Consider the following 16,357-nt stretch of genomic DNA (forward strand, 5'->3'; position numbering starts at 1 on the left):
CACATCTGGTTCCCTGCAAAGACATGTTGCTGTCAGAGCAGGATTTCTCAGGTGTCCCCTCTCCCCTCCTTCTCTATGTTACCTCTTGCCTTGGTTCAGACGCTTCCCTCTTTTCTGGCCAGTTCCAGCAGTCCACACTCCTCAGGCACACAGATGTCTTCAGAGCCAGCCACTGCCTGTCACTCTGCCTCATATCCAGCCACTTGTCTTCTGCGCCACCACCATTGCTCCCACACCAAACTGCCTACCCATCCCTTTCCCCATCTATGCTAAGGTGTCCCCGAAGCTTGTCCCATTATGTGAGCGGGATCTCTATTTTCAAATCCCTTTCTCCATCCCCAAAACCATAATGTAACCCCTCTCACTTACATTGTACATATTGCAGTGATACCAGAAATATAAACGGACCTTGCAGTTTCTTAGTTACCTGGACAGTTTATTGTGAAGTAACATTTGTACTTAAAAATGATTATATACGCAGAAGACAATCGTATACATACGTACAGAGAGAGAGGCACAAACTGTGATCACGAGGGCCCTTGTGAAGGAGACGGGAGGAATCAGAACCAGAGGAGATGCAACAGGGAGGTGGAGGCAGAGACTAGAGCCGTGTACTTTGAATATATGGAGGAAGGAGCCACAACCAAGGAACAGAGGCAGCCACGAGAAGCTGAAAAAGGCAAAGCAACAGAGGCTCCCCGGAGCCTCCAGAAGGAACCAATCCTGCTGACACCTTGACTTCAGCTCGGCGGAACTGACTTCAGAACTCTGACTTCCAGAACTATAAGAGAATACAGGTGGATTGATTTAAGCCTTCTAAGTCCATGGTCATTTATGACAGAAGCAACGAGAAATTAAAATGATACAGAAGTCCGTGAAAACAAAGAAATGTGCATTGCGATGAAGCCTCTGAAATGTAAGTTATCCGATTCTCCATCTCTTCCCTGGAAATAATCCCCACGACATCGAGCCTTTTGTCATCAGGAACCTTGTCCACAATCTATTTTCACTTAAATGGTCTCTTTAATCTAGCATCAACTGTGAGAAATGTAGCTGCCAAACTCCTGGCTATAACAACTTGTATGTGAACACAGAAAAGCCAACATTTGGATAGTCATTCAAAAATAATCAAATGACTTAAAGTATGTTTTGTGAGAACTTTAAGATTGATGGATATGTCAAAGAAACCGTATGTTCTTGAACTTCCTAAACTCAATAGAAGCCTACATATTTCATAAGGGTTTTTTTTTTACTATTTTTTTTATTACTAAGGTTCTTATTTTGTTATAGTTAATCAATATAATACCATTATTTCAGTAGAAACTAAGTTATCTTGTTTAAATAAAAAGTTCCAAGGCAGTATTATCAGATCAGGAGAAGAGTAGGAACACATCTTAAGCTTAAAACACTGCTTACTAATTAGCAGCTCTTTATGATTAACTCAAACACAATAATCACTTCAAACCATTTTAACACTTTAAATTATCTGCTTTTGAGGCAAATCAAAGTAATGGTAGTTCCAAACTGTTTAACAGCCAGATACAGCAATCTGTGAATCCATTAAGAATTGTTCACCTAAATCGGGATTGGCAAACTACAGCAAAGCTAAGAATGGTGTTTACATTTTTAAATGATTGAAGAAAGAATCAAAAGAAGAATATCTCATGGGAAATGAAAATTAAATGAAATTCAAATGTAAACACCCCCAAATAAAATTGTATTGAATGCTATGGACTGAATGTTTGCATCCCCCCCCCTTCAAAATTCATATGTTTGAAATCCTAACCCCATTGTGTTTGGAGGTAGGGCCTTTGGGGGATGTTTAGGTGATGAAGGTGGAGCCCTTATGAATGGGATTAGCACCCATGTAAAAGAGACCCCAGAGAGCTCCCACCCATGTGAGGACAGAGAGAAGATGCCATCTGAGAACCAAGAAGTGGGATTTCATGAGACATTGATTCTGATGGCACTTCCAGCCTCCGGAGCTATGAGCAATGAATATCTGTAATTCATAAACCACCTAGTACGTTATTATTTTTATAGCAACCCAAAGAGACTAAGACACGAACACAACCATACCCATTTGTGTATGGTCTCCATGAGTGCTGTCTCATTACATCGGTGAGGTTGAGTGGCTGAAACAGAGACCGGGTGTCCCCACAAACTGAAAATACATGCTGTCTCACCTCATACAGAAGAATTCTGTGATCCTTGATCTAGAAGACATTCAACAGGGAAGCTCTTGCCACTCTAGTACTAGAACGTAGATTCTGCGCTCATGCTCTGCAAGGCTGAAGGGGGGGTGCCTGGCACAGCCACAGTGTGCTACTTCCTGCCACCTGGGTAGCCCTCAGCATTTTGCTAGGAGTGAGTATTGATGCTCAGACGGGTAACGCCTTTGTTATAGGGCAAGACTTCAAACTCTGTAAAGAAAGATGAAATTGCTTTTAGTTCCATGGGACTTTTATTTGAAAAATAAATCCACATTTTAACACTACCTCAAATACTTCAATCCATGACTGCCAGATGACTGAAAGTTTATTCTGATGAGAGGGACCTAGAGATGCTCCCTTTTAAACACCATCAGAATGGAATCAGTATTTGATGCTGCCATTTATCACCATTGTCTTCTTTTCCTTTTTCTTATTCTTTTTTTAATGGCTACAGTTGTCTTTTTTTTTCTTTCCTTTTTGAACAAGCCAAAAATTTTCCATTATGAAAATTAGCATCTCTATACTTCAACCCACATGTTCATCAGAGGATGACCTAATAGATTAGCACTCCCTTAGAACATAAGTAAAGAAAGTTGGATTTCGTTTAGTGTGTTACAGCAATTTGAACTGACTCATTGTTATGTGCACTCTCCATAAAAAGAATTTTTTTTTAAGAAGTGCAGCTTGCATATCCTAGAATTCAAACCTCTGCTGCATGTCAGTACCGTGTTAAAGTGCCACTTGATTTGTGCCCTTGATTTGCACGGGAGGACTCTGTTTAGTGAGCACAAGTCTTTACTTTTGAGGAATGAGCAGATTTCTTGAACTTGCAGTCTTCTAACTGTGCTCTTTTGGAAAGTAGAAGCATGCCAGTGCCTGGATCATGGGTGGAGGCCGGGGGCAGGGGATGGGCTAATGTGGACAGACACACGTTCTCATCACTCATGTGCAGGGGTGCAGTTTGAAGGAAGCAGTTTTCCTTCCCCCGTCTGGCACACGAAATTTCACTGGTCATGGTGAATGCATCTTAGCTGAGGCTTTCTGGGCAGTAGGAGATGATTAGGTCAGCTTGCTTTTACAGGCATTTGCCCTCTCGCCTAGAACTGGGGCAGCAGATGGTTGTCCAATGTTTCGGGTTGTCAGACTGTGATCTGACTCGTTGCCCTGGGGAATGGTCACTTCTGAGCATGCAAACCAGGTCAGTGGTTTGGATTTAAAGTGACCAACTAACTGGCAAATCAGCATTTCGGTTCCTGGACGTGATAAGTTTCTGCTGTTTGAAGAGGACTTGGGTTATTACTGGATTTGAATACTCTCATCCTAACGAGATGACAGAAATAAAAGCATCTTCTAAGTGAAGCTACATTGTAGAATCCAGTTTTAACTGCCTTCCCAAAACACAGCCTGTAGAGTGTGTGTGGGTTGCTATAGAAATGGCAGTTACTAAACCACCTCTTGTCATGCACGTATGGTGCATATGTACCAGGCACTCGGGATCCCCACTCTCAACTGGCCTGGAGTGGATTGGTCTCCGCTTCAGATGGTGAACAGTACTGCTCAGGCCGTGCTCTTTGAACTAGTGCATTTAGGTAAGTCTCGGCCAGCCTGCCCATGAAGGTGGGGCCTGATTCAAATTATAGATCTGGATGTTTTTTCCATTTCATTGTTTTCTGGAGGGGAGGAAGGGATGGGAGTTCTTAAAGCACTAAATTATGCTTGGAACTTTCCAGAAATGAACATAATATCACTGCCTTATCGTTTTTCTCTCTATGCCCTGAGCACACGTCAGAAGGGAAGGTGACAGATGGAATACTGAGATGCAGAGATGGAATTAAGGATGGGGGGGGGGCAAAAAGTTAGAACAAAAGAAGGAAGTTCAGGTTTCTAGCAAGTAAGTGTGTACTTACATGTGTGATGTTAATTTTAGAACCATACATGCCGTCGTTTATTTTTTTCAAAAAGAACAGACTCCATAGTTAAGAGTATTGCGAAGAAAGCTTACTATCTTAAGTGTGATGCCACTTTGTCCTTAAGAAAGGTGACATGAAGTAGGCCTTCTCCCAGTGCAGGCTGTTTCTCAGAAACAAAGAAATAACTCTCAGGAAAGGAGTCTCCACTTTCCCAGATTTTAAAATTGCCCATAAAAGTGAATTCAGGCTTCTGCTAGGTACGTAGGAGAAGCCAAGGTAAAGGAAGTCGATTGAAATGATGTATTAAAGGACAGAAAGGAACACTTGGAGGGAGATACAGGACTTCATTTAGGTAAAATGGTGGCAATCCCGTAGAACTTTAGTTGACCAGAAATCTTGGCTGCCACATGGCCAACAAACTGGTGTGGTTTTGAGACACAGATTGCCATCTTTTGGCCACTACCCACCATGAGCATCACAGCTGCGTGGTCCGAGGGGAGTGTGCTCAGGCTGCCCACGGGGAGAACGGAAGCACAGTGATCTCAGAACATGGACATTTGTTTTTCAGTTGTTGCCTAGCAACTCAAAAAAAAAAAAAAAAACATTCTTGTGCTATCAGTCCATTCCTAGGAGTCATTAAGCCGTTTGTGTTTGTAGCCACCCCCTAACCCCAAAATGAGAATTTTCAGAGAATAATGAATGCCATCACATTAGCCACATTGTAGTTGTGATTCAAGGCCAGTTTTGTTTTGAGACCTTATTGTTACAGACTTAATCTTTCCTAAAGTGTCATTTTATACAGAACTAGAACTCCCCATGCTTGAGTATGACCTAAACAGTTTTTGGCAAGCTTTGCAAATGACTGTTGCCCACTTTGTGGTCTTAGAGTGTATAGAGATCAGTATGATTCTCCTGAAAGGAAATGTATTTTACTGACAACTCTTAATTCCCACTGACGGAATATTCACATTGTGAACTTTCCATGGCAAATATGTATCCCCCAGCCGGCCTCCCCATCACCTGGACGCCTCCAAGCCCCTTGCTTTGCTGCTGCCCCTTGGCCTGCATTTTAAGCAATGTGTCTGACATTGCTCGTTCTACTAGCAGCCTGGGTGATAAATAAGAAGGTTGAAGCTGCCATAATTTTCTTTAAAACCAAATAATCTTAAAATGTCTTCTGTTTTCAGTTCTCTCCACTGAAATGGATAATTAAAGGGAAAGGTATTTTTGATAGAATATTGTCCTGGTAGTACCATTATAGCAGGAGTCCATAGAATATAGGCAGCATGAAGCCCAGAAATTGAGACAGCTTAGACTTGGATACTGGCTCATCCTAGTAACCAACTAGGCTACCTAGTTTTGTATGTTGAACAAATCCCTTAACCTCCCTGGGCCATAAAATGGGAACAGCACCTGGCACTCGGTAGAGAGCTCTGTGCATGTTAGCTATCATTATTATAATCATCACTGCTAGGATGCAGCCCATATTTAGTTTGTGAATTTTTGGTGAAGCATGATGTAAAAAAGGACAGGTATGGTGAAGTCCTGGCATCTTTAAATTTAATATCCATTCTCAGCCAAGGCTGCCGAGTGGCTCTTAGGCAGGTATCCGGTTTGATTGGTTGGTTCCCTTGTTCCATATTTATACCGGTTGCTCCATGTTTTGACTGTCATTGCTGTTTCCCTTTTCAAATAGCTGTTAAAGTTCAAAGTAGGTTTTAATCTGAGCAAAGCAGGCACATAAGTCCCCTGGTGGGCTGAGCAAGTGTTTGCCCGGTGTCTGAACTCCAGACCAGCCCTGCTCTGCCTTCCCACAACTCCACACCCTTGGTCTTTACAGCATCCCATGTTGTCCTCACAATGCTGAGGAGGAGGACTTGGGGTGGATGAAGATCCCAATGTCCAGGCTTTCCAGAGTCAGACTGCAAGTTTTTCAAACTGGAACCTGTTGACCCAAAGAGCTTCTTTGGTGTATGGGAATTATCCAGAAGGATTTTAAAATCTGAGGTTTGGGGTTTGATAATAATCTTGTAAAACTTGGGATGCCTGAGTGGCTCAGTCAGTTAAGCATCTGCCTTCGGCTCAGGTCATGATCTCGGGGTCCTGGGATCAAGCCCCGCATCGGGCTCCCTGCTTAGTCAGGGGGAGTCTGCTTCTCCCTCTGCCTTGTGCACCTCCCCCCACTTGTGCTCGCTCTCTCTCTCTCTCTCTCTTTCCCTTTCTCAAATAAATAAATAAAATCTTTTTGAAAAATCTTAGAAAACTTAACATGAAAATATTCAGCAGCATCAAGATTTGATACAGAATTTAAAGTCACCAGATACTCTCATTGCCTGAATATACACTTAGGAATAGACTATTATTGGATAGAATAGAATCTCAGAGAGAGAACTGAACTGGGGTGGGTTGCTGTCGTTTGTCAAGGATCCCCACTGTGTTAAGCAAAAGTATGATCAAAGTATGTTTAAAGAGGAAAATTTCTTGGCAAGTTCAGCCAGAAAGAAGGTAACAAGAGAACGAAATCTTAGGCACACCAGGCTCAAAAGAAGCCTCACCCTACGTCTCTATCATGTTTATGTTGCAAGTGATGAGTGCCCTAGAGTCATCAGATACTACATTATGTTGCTGGGTTTTATTTTAATTTTATTTTGAAATTGGATAGTCTTTTCTCTGTTTCTTCTTTAAACTTGTTTTGGTTTCAAACTTTTGTACGAGCTACACTCTTTTATATTAAGATATTTTTAACACATAATGACTTTTTAAATAAGTTGAACACATTGCACAAGGATTTTGTTTCCATTCTAAATTAATTTTGTGCATTAATCAGGTCTGGAAATCATCAGAAGGAAAGATAGTCCTGGCCTGGTGTCTATTTTAGGCAAAGCTTCATCAACACTCCAGATTTAATCTTGGAAATATGTGCATTACTGAGAAAACCTTTTAAATAGGTCATTTTATCTCTTGACATTTTTTTTAAGATTTACTTATTTGAGAGAGAGAGAGAGAGAGAGCACGAGCAGGAGGGGCAGAGAGAGAGAGAGAGAGAGGCAGAGAGAATCCCAAACAGACACCGAGCTGAGTGCAGAGCCCAACTCAGGGCTCGATCCCGTGGTCCTGAGCTGAAACTGAGAGTCAGACACTTCACCTACTGTGCCACTCAGGCGCCCCCATTTTATGTTTTGGAATAAAATCCTACCTCTTAGTCACTCTGCCCTTCAAGCAGTACCAACCTTAGACTGAGCAAGAATGACGGCTGCTCTGACCCCCCCACCCCACTTTAGAGGACCTCACTCTGATCCTCATCCAGCTGTGCCCTCTCCTCATGGGATAAGCATCCACTGACCCAAAGGGATGTGGTCAACTAGAATCTGAGACTCCTTTCTAGAACACCCTCCTGATACTCTAGACTCCAGGGTCCCCTGCCCACACAGGCCTAAAGTGGTTTCCAGGTGCTCTACCCCCAAGGCCTTCTCCCAAGGGCAGACCTCTCCACCCATATACATGGGCCATGTGCATACCCTTAGGCCAAAAGGGTGGCCAAGGAGTGACTGCTGTTTGGGTCATGAACTTGGACATGGAGTAGGGATCCACATCCATGTGCACGAGGGTTGGGGAGTGAGTTGAGAAGGGATATAGGTCTCAGACCAACTCTCCTCCTGCCATTTGTCCCGGCATGTACTCTGAAGCATGTAAGAATTCCACGTTGAATCCTAGACTTTAAGTTCTATAAAATGATGGCTGAGAGGGTAGGACATCTTCCTATGTTGATTCTTTTTGGCCCTTGTCTGGAGTCACTCCATTCAAATTCTTTGTGTTTACACACGTACACATGCCTATATGGAACACACACACACAGCAAACCCAGCCTACGCAGAATGCACTCCATTCAAGGTATCCACAGAAGCACCCTTGCTTGTTCTGCAGCATGACAAGTGGACGCAGTTGTACCTGGCAGCCCAGGCATCTCCAATGTGCAATTCGAAGTTGTGCCTAAATTGTAGGGAAAGAAAAAATAGGATCATGTGGGGAACACTCTCTTCCCCCTACTCATTCTCAGCTGAGCTTATCCATTCGCAAAGCAGGCATTGCTATAAACCAACATTTTTCATCACTGTTCTCAGAGCAGCCGTGGAGGTTGAGAGCTACCATCTTTCTTAGAAAGACGCCAAAACTTGGTACATGCACAGCATCCCAGGGAACACAGGAGACACACAAAAACATGCTTTCCCTCAGACTTCAGGTCCCTTCCTTTTTTAGTGCATCAGATTTTTGTGCATTCCTGCCCCTATGCCAAGACTTGATGTGGCTTAATAGTATAATGGGCTAAATCTGGGAATGCAAAACAGCCCAATCCCAGGTGTGTTTGATTTGGCCCATACAGTTGGTTTGGGGGCAGTTGTTTGTTTACTGTGTTTTAATTTACTGCCAACATTTAAAAATGAAAGATTGTCATTGGAGTTCTTTTCTTGGCTTCTCTTTTCTTAGAATTAAACAGTTCATTCATTCCAGCATATATTTATCGAACAGCTTCTTTGCGCCATACTTCTTACTCCACTGTTGGCTCTTGGGATAAAGCAATGACAAAACAAGTCCAGGAAGGACCCTATGGTTATGAAGCTTTTGTTCTAAATGAAGGAGACAGAAAGTGAGCCAGTTTGCTTCATAAGGCCTAAGTACCGTAAGACTGTTGGGTAGAGTGATGTCAGAGAGAATGATTGGCTGACCAGAGCCTTTGGAGAAGTGACATTAGAGCTGAGATCCTCTAGACCCCTAAGAGACTCATGGGAATATCTTGGGGGCCGAACATTCCAGACAGAAAACACTCAATAGTCAATGCAGAGGTCTTAAGGTTGGGATCGATTTGGCCACATTTGCAGTAGCCAGTTGCATGAGCAGCACTGCCCCTTCAAGCAAGGGCACGACAGCATCTGTAGGCATTTGAGTTTGCCAGCTCCTGCCTGGTAGTCTGACAAGTGACTGGGTTATTTTTTAAGTATTAGTTGAAATATTTCTGAAGTTGTTTCAAGCACTGGCTTCCCAGGTGATGCGCCCTGGCAACATGTTAGGAAATGGCATCAGGATTTTGTGAAAGAATCGCTATCCCCACAAAGGTGCCAGTAAGTTAGAGCTTTGCTACTCAAAATGTGGTCCAGAGATGGGGAGCTTGTTGGAACCTCAGACCCACTAAATCAGAATCTGCATTTTGACAAGATCTCCATTGTAATAGGCTCTTCAGCAAGCACTGGTTTGGAACATCTTTCCGTATTCCATACAGATGTTGTCAACTCTGTTGTGCTCCCCTCATTGTGCAGAAGTTTTCTAATGCTGAGAATTAGTGGCTGTGCCTCCCACAGTCCTGGTCAGCTCCCTCCACCCAGTCCCTTCGGACTTATAATTGCAAGAGGGATATTGGACTTCGTGTGTAATGAACAAAATTCCTCTCCATATGGGCCTAATTAGCCTGTACTCTATTGACATACAGTATCAGAATAGAAATAGCGACTTTCTAGAAATTTATATATACCTATTATAAATCCAAAATTTTCTCATTAAATTTTATTAATTCTATGATGTATCCTAATACTTCTGACTACCTATTTAAGTCCTATGCTTTCTCTAACTTTGCCAGAATCTTTATGGTTTCCCATTACTCTTTCTAAACCTTGGTACAATAAGGTTTCTGATGGCTCATCTACAGCTTAAAGAAAAAAAAAAAAGAAGAGTCACTTACTTGGATTAAAGTTATTTTTAAGAACCTACTTCTCAAAAATTTGCCTAAAAATACCCAGGGAACATGTTGTAGCTGAATACAGATTCATTTCTTGTTTCAATTTCTAATAATTCAGCATATCTGATTTTATGCTTCAAACAAAAGGTCATTGGTTGTAATGAGTTGCCCTTAATTTTATTATTTAAATCAGCCCTGAATTGTACTTGCCCGAAGCCATAAGAATCCAACCATCTATACTAAACTTTTGCTCTTCCATTCAATTGCTTTCAACAAGAATGGTTGAATAATTGACACCAGGTAAATACTTTGCTATGTAATTAACAAGAAATGTTTCCCCCTCACAGATTTCATGGAAAAATAATTCCAAAGAAGGAAGCGTAGCTACTCAAAGGCATGGACTTGAATTTGGGGGAAAACACGAAGGCTACCCCACAATGGCATCAAAGTAGAAATTGTCGCTGTTTCTGCTAGGGCTTAGGGTGATAAATGTGACTTAGGGCTGATGGAGTCCTATGTTCTGATTTTAGTGAGGGGTCCTGGCACAGATTTGTTAGAGCACGCAGAAAAATAGACTTTGGCCTTGATACTTGTGTATGCACAGCTGACAGAAAAGTATAGAAGAAGTTATACCCTTTGATAATGCAAATGAAAGCCCTGAAAAGTAAGTCATCTAGATTCTAGAGAAATCCAGCATATTCAGGAAGTAAGAGAGACTCTGTGATTAAAACTAGCGATGAGAGGGGCGCCTGGGTGCCTCAGTAGGTTAAGCATCTGCATGACTTGGGTCGTTATCTTATGGTCCTGGGATGGAGCCCCACATTGTGCATCACTTCAAGCTCTGTGTTCAGCGGGGAATCTGCTTCTTCCTCTCCCTCTACTCGTGCATGGACTCTCTCTTTCTCTCTCTAAAATAAATAAATACAATCTAAAAAAAAAATAGTGATAAGCAGTAGCAGCACTTGTCTACTTCTTAAGAAATTGGTTCTCAAGAAAAAAAAAAAAAAAGAAAGATTGTTCTCAGAAGAGCCAGTGCCCACACTGTGCTAATTACTGAGCAAGAGTCGCTAGAGCTAGAGTGAGGAGATGGTTACTGGCTGTGGCCAGAGCTGAGAGGCAAGCCAGCCGTGTGTTCCTACCAGCAAGTTCATGTCTAGATCACACATGTGTGTGTCCCACCTCTCACCATCCATGTTCCCAAGTATCTCGCAGTAAAAATGTAGGTGTAGGAGTAGAAATAGCTATATTTCACAGTGTGGCTCTTCAATACTCACCCTTTGACTGATGGAACTTCTTGGAGATGGGTTTTCTGAGTGGCTGTGGAATTTCTTCATGAGTCCCAGCGTCTAGACCTAGTAGAATTCACTCCAGTTCTCTCACAAGAGAAATGCATCAATTCGAATATGTTAGCTGCACGAAGTAGGACACCCAACTGCAAGTACCTAACTGCTGAGGTATTTATTGGTTACATGACAAAAGCCACATGAACCAGCTCCAAGATTGCTCCCAGGGGTCCGGGACATCGGCCCAGAGGTCCTCTCCTGTGCCATCCTCAGCGTCCCCAGCGTTCACACAGCTAGAAAGTGACAGAGCTGGAATTCACATTCAGGCTTATCTTATGCTGGGGAAGCCGTCCATGCAGTCAGTTGGCCCTTTATAATGCTGGGCTTTTATCTGGCCCGAGTTGCGACGCCTGATGTGGTGACATCTCTCACTGCAGTACAGTGGCTTGTGCCTCTGTGCATTGCCTAAGACCCAAGGTGTCAGCTTCAGCTTGTAATTAAAGTGTGGGTTGTCACTTACAGTTTCCTTTTCAAAATCAGTAGTGCTCCTGATACCGGGGTTTTCTGCTTGTTATCAAATGCTGAGATGAGTTAGCAGGGCCGCTAGAATAGGGACTTAACCGGCAGAATAAATGTGGCAGCCAAGAACAGCAAGGTGCCCTACAGGGCGTATTCAAGTTAGACTTGTGTTATGAGAATTTTTCGTATTTGAGAGTTTTGATAGCCATTTGTTAGGTTTTTATTTAATGCACTTTTCTTTATATTTTGCAAATAAAGGCTGGTTTCATTACTGCTTGGTGACACAGCAAGAAGGTGGCACTCTTGGAGATTGCTAGGAGAGTCCATCAGATCTTACAGACCAGCAGAAGGCATGTCTTTTTCTGCCTGTCAATTACTGTGTGTAATAATCTTTGTGGTTAAGCGTAGCTTCCAAATTGAGAACTCCTGGTGCTTTATGCACCACGAACCTTGCCAGCTGAATACAGAACTGATTCATTTTCCAAAGATTAGGACGACTTCTCAACAAAGTATGTATTCTTGAAAAAAAAAAAAAAAAAAGCCCTAAATCTTTCTGTTGGATAAGGTTTAACTCCAGAAAATTATAATCCAGACAAAAACTGATGTGAGGGAGGATGTGTGGAAGGAAAGAAACACTGAGCTTGGATTCAGAACATCACGGTTAGATAACTGGTTTTGTTCCTCATTCCCTCACACTGCCTGAGGACACGACACTGACACGGTTTTAAGAAGGTGGGTCATCTAGTTGCCGGTGGCAGGCTGCCCTGGGCATGAGAGTAGGGGGTGTTGGTAGCGAGGGAGCAGGGTTGATAACAGCAACATTGATAACAGCATATAGGAAAGGAAGGAGGGAGGAAGGAAGGGAAGGAGGAAGCAGGGGAGAGAGGGAGGGAGGGGGAGGGAGGGAGGGGGAACAAGCATGGTGTGGGAAGCAGTGTCTAATGTAGGAGGAAACAACTACTTTCCTCAGTAGGGACCTGAGGGCATCTATATTTTCGAAGCCAGCATTGTAGTGGATCATGATCATAGCCCCGAGTTATCCTGAAAAATCAAAATTATATTCAATTTCATAAGGCAGGAGTAAATGATACTTTTTAGAGTATTTGTTAAATCTTCCATTTTGAGTTTTGGTGAAGAAAACCCGAGCTGTATAGAAGAAGAGCTTCCAAATCATGTTCCGGAGATGTCCTTGGGGTCGCTGTGGCGGCCAGGTTTGGGGGTGGGGAGGTATTCTCTTCAACTTCATGCAGAGAAGCTGATCTTTAATCTTTTTTATATATTAATTTCTGCTTAAGATTTCATTAAAGGGAGAGCGTTCAAATGCTTTAGGAAAGGATTTGAGGGGCCCCTGGGGGGCTCAGTGGTTGAGCATCTGCCTTTGGCTCAGGTCGTGAACCTGGGGTCCTGGAATCGAGTCCCACATCAGGCTCCCTGCAGGGAGCCTGCTTCTCCTGCCTTATGTCTCTGCCTCTCTCTCTGTGTCTCTCATGGATAAATTTAAAAAAGAAGAAAAACACACATATGCAGCTGACAAAGTTTACATTACCACCCTGTCCCAATAGGACAGTTACTTTTTTCTGTTTCATATTAAGGTTTTCCTTAAATGTCTGGCAGTCTTGGCTGTTTGATCAGGTTTAGCAGGATTACAGGGTGTTAGAAGCTGAGCACATCTAAGGAGATCTGGCTGGGAGGTTTCCTTGGGGAAGCCCCACATCAGAAACTTTAAATCTTGGGGCATTTGGGGGGCATTAGTTGAGCATCTGCCTTTGGCTCAGGGCATGATCCCGGAGTCCCGGGATCAAGTCCTGCATCGGGCTCCTTGCAGGGAGCCTACTTCTCCCTCTGCCTCTCTCTCTGTGTGTCTCTCATGAATAAATAAATAAAATATTTTAAAAAGGAAAAAAGAAATAAAAAAGAAAATGATTTGAAAAGTCCTGATCTAGAAATTTCAGTAATGCAGAATTTCTTTCCTTGGTGATGCCAGAGGGGTCCTGTATGACCTTCATGCACACACAGTGCCAGGTAACAGGCGTGCCACAGACCTTGGTCAGAGCACAGGAGCCACCGGCCTGCCCCCTGCAGACCCCTCAGCAGCTGGCCAGCTGCTGGGCACAGTAGCCGCTGGGCCGGAAGGACGTGGGGCCTGCCTGCACCCCTCCGCTAGGTGACCCACCGTGACACTCCGTGCATCCCAGCAGCTGCCTCAACCACCCACCGGTGAGGAGGACCCCGAGAGAGTCTGGCAAGGCCTCCACGGGAAGGGATGGGAGGAGGATAGAAGGAGTCGGCTGGGCCAAGGAGAAGCTGAATCGCAGGCCTGCAGCGGGCCTAAGGATGTAGCCGCGCCGGGCTGCCTGGAGGACGCTGGGGCCTTCTCCACGGCTGGGCCACAGAGGAGACCAGCCTACCCGGGCAGCGCGGAGGTAACGGGCCGGAGCTTGCATCTGTCCACGGGCAGGTGCGAGCCCGGCCTGGAGGAGAGGGACCCCCAGCCCTGGCCCCCTGGCCGCGTGCTGTGCCCAGCGAGGCTTACCCAGCAGAAGAGACTTCACAGAGGTGTGTTTGTCCTGCGGGCCGGCCCCCCCAGTGACGCCCCCTGGCTCCAGCTCCCTAATGGGGAGCACAGGATCAATTCTCTTGGTGTGCGCTGGCTCCTCAGGTGGGGAAGTCGCCCTCATCCCGCCGCACCAGGCTCTCCCTAATGAGAAGCATATGTCCTTGCACACAATTCATTAATTCTCCTATTCCCCGTAGCCTCTTTCCTCCCACAGAACGCGGAAAGCTTGGAAATGGCTTTTGCCAATAACAGCATGACTGTTTGAATCCTGAGATAGTGTCACCCTTGATTCACTGAAGATGTGTGCATTTTGCAGAAAACTTAGGCCAAAATAAATGCCTCTTTCCCGGCTGGCTTTGTTCCCTTCAGTCTGAATTTTACCCACACTTCTGTAAGGAGCTCTTTCCTGACAACCACACCCAGCTTTTCACAGAAGGTCATCTGCTAGTTTTGGGGTTGCATGTCGAACCTGCAGTCATTCTCAAATACTATTGAGCTCCTATGCCAAGGATATTTCTTGGTGCTGGGAAGAAGATGAAAGGAAGATAGGACCCGGGCCCCAACTCCTGGAGCCTACAGGCAGAGAGAGGAGGCAAGAGGTCTGCCAACACGTTAGCCACTGACGTAACGTCTTTTCTGGAAAAGTAACACAGTGACATGCCCTAGGAGTGCCGAGGCATGGGGAGATCCTGGAGTTCTGGAGACACTCAAGATGAGCACATGACGGGACTTGAATCTTGAAAGATTCTTGAAAGAAGTAGGTTTTTGGAAGAGAGAAGCAGCGTGGGAGAGGAGAGCACCAGTGGCCCTGCAAAGCCACAGACTTAGGTCAAATGTACACTGTGTGAGCGGATGTTCGAGAAGCTGAGGGTCTGAGGGAGGTGCTAGAGGGCACAGGTGGGGACAGGAGCTCTGAGAGCACCGTGCCTCCACTTCCAGGGCCCATTTTTTTCTTTTTTTAAATTAAGCTTATTATTTTAATTCCAGCTGGTTAACATCCAGTGTTATCTTAGTTTCAAGTATGCAACGTAGTGACTCAACAATTCTCTATGTTACCCAGTGGTCATCCTGATAAGTGTACTTTTAATCCCCTTTATCTGTTTTACCCATCGCCCCCACCCACCGCCCCTCTGGTGACCAGCAGTTTGTTCACTATAATTAAGAGTCTGTTTCTTGATTTGTGTCTCTCTTTCTTCTTTTTTTCCTTTGCTCATTTGTTTGGTTTCTTAAATTCCACGTATGAGTGAAATCATATGGTATTTGTCTTTCTCTGGTTTATTTCACTTCCCATTATACGCTCTAGCTCCATCCGTGTCAGTGCAAATGGCAAGGTTTCATTCTTTTTGTGACTAATATTCCATTGTAGATAGATTTACACCATCTGCTTTATCCACTCATCTATCAATAAACACTTGGGCTGTTTGCATGATTTGGCCACTGTAAATAATGCTGCAATAAACATGGGGGTGAATGTATCCCTTTGAATTAGTGTTTTTTAGGGGGTAAATACCCAGTAGTGCAATTACTGGATCACAGAGTAGTTCTATTTTTGACTTTTTAAGGAACCTTCATACCATTTGTAATGGCATCCAAAGCCCTTCCCAGCCCTTCCCAGGCAGACAGTAGACTCCTTTCCAGCCTGTCCCTCCCTGCCTCCATCGCATCCCCAGGCATCTTCCAAGCTGCGCTTCCCTTGCCTTCCTGCACACCTCTTCCTCCTCCTCTTCCTCCTGGTGTCCTCTCCTCCCCCAGCCCCAGCTGCTGGTTCTTCAAAACCTGACTCATCCAGAAGCCTCCTCCGCCCTCCCTGTCCTCCCAAAGCAGGCGTGCAAAGCAGCGGCCCATTCGCCAGTCACTGGCCTTTCTGGCTCCTGCTGGCACCACCGCCACCGCTGCCGAGCTGGGACCCTCCAGGCTGGCCGGGGAGGACGTATTAGCTGGGGAGTGAGAGTGGGGGGCTCCATTCACCAGGCCGCCACTGTTTGGCTGGGAGATATTTTAGAAGTGTTTTTCTAGGGACACCTGGGTGGCTCAGCAGTTGAGCATCTGCCTTTGGCTCAGGGCATGATCCTGGAGTCCCAGGATCGAGTCCCGCATCGGGCTCCCTGCATGGAGCCTGCTTCTCCCTCTGCCTGTCTCTGCATCTC

The 16,357-nt window shown here is 44.6% G+C and overlaps 1 protein-coding gene and 1 long non-coding RNA gene across 3 annotated transcripts in view; one reads left to right on the forward strand and one right to left on the reverse strand.

Annotated features, from left to right (window-relative positions):
• FAM171A1 (family with sequence similarity 171 member A1) overlaps nt 1-16,357 on the forward strand; it is a 131,246-nt gene that overhangs the window by 105,395 nt on the left and 9,494 nt on the right. The gene's annotated exons all lie outside the window — the stretch shown is intronic.
• Nucleotides 429-4,689, reverse strand: LOC102154646. The gene is made up of 3 exons (XR_005355289.1): nt 4,591-4,689; nt 2,187-2,423; nt 429-781 (listed from the first exon to the last, which is right to left on the reverse strand). It is a non-coding gene; the product is annotated as an uncharacterized LOC102154646 (long non-coding RNA).

Source organism: Canis lupus, chromosome 2 (genome assembly GCF_011100685.1).
Source record: "Canis lupus familiaris isolate Mischka breed German Shepherd chromosome 2, alternate assembly UU_Cfam_GSD_1.0, whole genome shotgun sequence".
NCBI lineage: Eukaryota > Metazoa > Chordata > Mammalia > Carnivora > Canidae > Canis > Canis lupus.